The sequence below is a fragment of the Bidens hawaiensis genome, unplaced genomic scaffold, assembly GCF_021521415.1.
Source record: "Bidens hawaiensis isolate Kalapana, Puna unplaced genomic scaffold, B.hawaiensis_p1.1 tig00042346_1, whole genome shotgun sequence".
Lineage (NCBI taxonomy): Eukaryota > Viridiplantae > Streptophyta > Magnoliopsida > Asterales > Asteraceae > Bidens > Bidens hawaiensis.
This window is the reverse complement of record NW_027497497.1, coordinates 125,475-130,806: the sequence shown is the minus strand read 5'-3', so window position 1 is coordinate 130,806 and position 5,332 is coordinate 125,475.

The following is a 5,332-nucleotide window of genomic DNA, read 5'->3' as shown; positions in this document are numbered from 1 at the left end:
GCTTATCAAAGGCAAATGATGAGAGGTTTACAGTTTCTGCAACAGGAGAATATGGAACTGAGATGTAACACCCCGGCTTAAGCGGAAACGCCCGAGTGTGATGTACAGATTGCCAAAAACACTTGTGACACTATTAAGTGACAATATTATCATTAATTCATTCAAATCTCAAGTACACAAGTTGTTCAAATAAACAATTACAAAGGAAAGTAATAAAACGAACATCAACTATGTTTATTATTTAAGTAACCTAAATTCTAGTGTCCTCATCCATGTCATCCTCTAATAATGGTACATGTAACATATGTATAAAATAATGTCAACTAACTTAATAGTTGGTGAGTTCACACAGTTTGATATAATTACATAAAAACCATACAATTCCATGAGACAAGTGTGATAATCGCGCAAATAAGTTCCTTTCTAGTTGGGATTGTGCACCAATGTACTCGGCTAATGAGGCCCTTTTCCACTCATAACAACAAGGTCTTGAGCGCAAAGGGGGCGTATGATCATACTTATTGAGGAAACCATGAGCAAGTAAGTCCGAGCAAGTAATCAAGTAAACACACAAGTCCATGTAATGAATTGTAGTTTTTAAATGAAATAGTAATTACATGAGTTTATAAGATACACATGCTACCCCCAAAAATAATAAAAGAGTAAAAGGGGGGGGGGGAAGGGGTTGTGAGAAACTCACCTTTGAAATTGAAGCTAACTTGGAAAGACAAACCGAAAGCGCGTTAAATGAAACTGAACGATTGAAACTCGCGAGCTAAAATAAGAAATACGATAATTACTAACTGTTGGTGCATAATGTCAGTAGTTCATAGTCTAGTGTCTGTAATCGAGTCTGTAATGTTAGTTGTGTTTTGTTTATGTTTAAGCGAAGTTACTGACAAGTTCGCTTATCAGGCGAACTTGTTAGTCAAGCGAAGTTAGCAACAACTTCGCCTGAACATATCAGGCGAAGTTGTCGTGTATATATACCTAGGTTACGGCTTAGGTTAAGAGGATGATCTAGTTCGTTCAGTTCGTGAATTGTAAGTCGTCAGACGTGTATTCGAGAGTTCTCTGTAATCAGTGATATTACATCACGTGTTTCGGTTATTATATAACGTGTGTTCGTTTATTCGTATCGTGTGTTTTATCGATTAGTTTTCTACGCTCGTAACGACCTACGCAGGGATTCCGCACATGTGTAGATCGAGATATCCCGTGCAGATCCATCCAGGGAACCTACAATTGGTATCAGAGCTTTTGCTCGATTGTGTGGTTCGGGATATTCATGCGGGTGTAGAAATCGTCCCGTTTCGACTATTCGCGGGACGTGTTTTCTGTGTTTTTGTGTCATTCTTACCTCCTACCATCGTATTCAACCCTTTACACCGTCAAAAACCTCGAAAAACCCAGAAATCAGATCTGCAGAAACTTCGTGTTCATCAGGCGAAGTTGCCGTCACTGTTCGTAGGGTTTCGGCGAAGATATAAGGTTAAGCGAAGTTATCCACAACTTCGCCTACCTTCTCAAGTTCGCCTAACTCAAGCGAAGTTCTTTACAACTCCGCCTACCTCCTAAGTTCGCTTACCTCAAGCGAAGTTAAGAATCAGCGAAGTTCTTCAGCGAAGTTAAGACCTAAGCGAAGTTATCCGTAACTTCGCCTACAGTACTTTTCAGAAGAAATTTTTTTTGTTTTTCGGGTTTCTTAGTTTTTGAGAAAGATGTCGTCAATTAACATCTCAGAGTTAGTTAAGATGGAAGTAGAAGCAGGGTCAGCTACTAAGGCCCCAAAGTTGCTTAAAGGAACCGACTTCGTTGCTTGGAAGGATCGGTTCGAACAATATGTCAAGTACCAGGATGCGAAAATGTGGGTATGCATCCAGGATGGTTATATTCCACCAACTATGGAGTACAAAGGTCGTGATCAGATCAAAAAGTACAGCAAAATGGAAGAAGAAGAGAAAAAGATGTATGAGGCCGAGAGCAAGGCTCATGCTGCTATCACTATGGCTCTTCCACAAGAGATCCTTCATACTTTTAGAAAGTACAAGACAGCAAGATAGCTTTGGGAAGCTCTTGAGAACCGGTTTGAAGGAAATGTGGGAATCCGTGCTTCGAAGATCAAATTGCTCAAAACTCAATTCTCGGTCTTCAAGTATCTGAAAAACGAATCACTTGATGATATCATCACCAGATACTATCATCTGATGACTGAACTCAGCAACTATTCAATTGCATACAAAGAAGATGAGATTGTTGAGAAGCTTCTTGATGCTCTCCCACCAAAATGGGAGATGTATACTGTGTTGATGAGAGAAGATAAAGAATTTGCTGACTATGACCTTGAGACAGCAGTTAACAAGCTCCGAACCTTTGAGCTTAACATGGTTAGAAAGGAGACACCTACGGATCAGGTTCAAGATCCAGGTATTTATGGTGCTAAAGTCAACTCTAGTTCAGGTCCGAAGACTGAATCAGCTGCCTACTACTCGAAGGGAGAGTCGGGCGCCAACTCATCACATGAGGGGCATGTGTCAGTCAACACGAATGGTGATGTTTGCTTTGTAGCAGGTGGATCTAGTGCATCTAAACCGCAAGCAAGCAAGAGTAGTTGCTCTCCAAGTATTCCTAGCAACAACTACTCTAAGATGCCTATGAGTGTCAAATCTGCTGAAGAGCAGTTTGCTCTCTACGCTTCTTTTATTGCTTCCTATGAGAACTACATTCAGGGGAAGATTGTTGATCCAGCTATGTTGGATGAAGACTATGACCAGATTGATGCTGATGATCTGGAAGAAATGGATCTGCAATGGCAGATGGCTATGATCGTGAGAAGAGTGAAACGGTTTATGAAAAAGACCGGAAGAAAGTTTGTCGGTGGAAGGCCAGGGTTTGACAAGACGAAGGTAAGATGTTACAACTGTCAGCAAAACGGCCACTTTGCTAAGGAGTGCAGAAATGAGCGTGTAGAACGTGGTCAAGGCAAGTCTACACAGCATAATGGGGGTAGTAAAGATTATAGTGCCATGATTTCCAGAGAAGATGGTGAATATAACTGGAACCTGCATTCTGAAGAAATCTTTGAACAGGCAAATTTGGCGAATGTGGAAAATGAAGAAAGTGAGAAAGCTACTGGAGAAGAAAAAGCTTTCATGGCTGATGCTAAAGACCAGCTCTCCGAGGTATGTTCTAAACCTACTTGTTCTAAATGTGAAAACTTGTCTGAGCAATTAGCAACTATAACTGATCAGTATGTTAGTTTGGATGCTGAGTTTAAAACTCTAAAAGAAGATCATCATTTTACAAAAGCAAGAGAAAATAGCTATAAAGTTAAAATAAAAGCTTGTGAAAAAGATATTAAAAGTCTAAAAGCAAAATTTGCTGAAAAAAATTCAAGTGATTGATCTAAGTTATGAAGTTTTGGAAGAAAAAACCAAACTAATAGCTGAAAGAGAAAAACAGATTGCTGATCACCAGGTGAAAGTGGTGGAACTGAATAGAAAACTTGAGCAGTTCAGAAATTCCTCTGCTATTCTTGATCACCTTGTTAGTGATCAAGGTTCCTCTGTTAAGAGGGGAGGAATTGGTTATCATGAGGTTCCACCACCTTATAATCACAATTACACTTTTAATCCTAGTAATCAGAAATCTGTTGACTTTGAGGTTGTTCAGACAGTTCCAATTAAGGTAACTAGTAAAGAACCAGATGTTAGTAGAGGCGAAACAAGTCCGCCTGTGTCAAGTGTTAAAATTTCTGTTCCGAGTCCGGTCTCATCGGATTCGGATAAGTCATTCGAGTCGGGTAAGACAAAGGAGGAGGTTGTATTACCAAATAGTGGAGAGAAAGATAAAACAACTAAAAAGAGTTCTCCGCTAAACCCGTATGTCCCACCATATGTGAGACGAACGGGCGGTAGTACAGCCTCGACATCCAAAACAACTGTTGAAAAGAAAGTTGAGCATAGATGTTGTTTTAGGTGTAATCAATTAGGGCACCTAGTTGCAGATTTCCCTCTGAAGCAGCGATTCAGAGGTGTGAGGCATACCAAAACTGAGACTAAGCCTAATGGTAATTATAATACTGGTAAAAGTGAAAACCATTCAAAATTCAGAAATCAGACTAATTCAGGTTTTCAAAGAAACCAATCTCAGTTTCACACTGCTGATAACCAAACAGTAAGTTATAATTCTTTCAATTCACAAAGGTTTGGAAGGCCTCACAATCAATCTACAAGGAGGTATACTAATAGGACTTACAGGAATTATACAGAGACTAACTTTGGAAAGCCAAAGTTCGGGATGTATAGATCCAAGACCAATTGGTCTTGGGTCCCTAGATTCTAATCTTTTGCTTTAATCGTGCAGGAACAGTGGAACAGGGCTGCAAATAATCTTTGGGTTGTGGATAGCGGCTGTTCCCGGCACATGACGGGTAACAAAATCTTGTTACATGATTTGAATCCTGTTCAAGGAGGGAGAGTGAGCTTTGCTGGAGAAAGTGGAGGCAAGATTACAGGAATGGGAATGGTGTCTAATGGAAAGATGACTCTAGAGAAAGTAAACTTTGTCGAAGAATTGAAGCACAATCTGCTGAGTGTGTCGCAGATCTGTGATAAGGAATACACCGTACATTTTACAAAGAATGAGGCGATTGTGTTGCATCCTGGTTTTTAGATACCAGAGGAGTGGATTGTGATGAAGACTCCACGTGAGAGGAATACGTATATTATGGATATGAGGTCGACTGAAATGGCCACGGAAGAATCATGCCTTATGACAAAAGCGAGCGAATCGGAGTCCGAATTGGGGCATAGGAGAATGGGGCACATTCGTCTTCGGAAGATGAACCACATTGTCAAGAATGGACTTGTGCTGGGCGTTCCCTTGAAAAGTTTCAACTTTGAAGACAAATGTCTAGCATGCAAGAAGGGAAAGCAGCACAAGAAATCCCATCACACCAAGAAGGTCAATTCTATTGTCAGTACTCTAGAACTGCTTCACATGGATCTCTTCGGTCCCGTGAATGCAAAAAGTCTAGGAGGTACTTCTTATTGCTTGGTGATCACTGATGATTACTCACGATATTCGTGGGTATATTTCCTGAAAACAAAAGATGAAACGGCTCAGATGGTGAAGAATTTGATTACCAAAGTTGAGAACGTTATGGATAAAAGGGTTAAGTTCATCAGGAGTGACAATGGAACGGAGTTCAAGAATTTTGAAATGGAGATCTTCTGCCTTCAGAAAGGGATTGAGAACCAGTACAGCGCTCCGTATACTCCACAACAGAATGGAGTGGCTGAGAGGAAGAATAGAACTTTAATTGAATGTG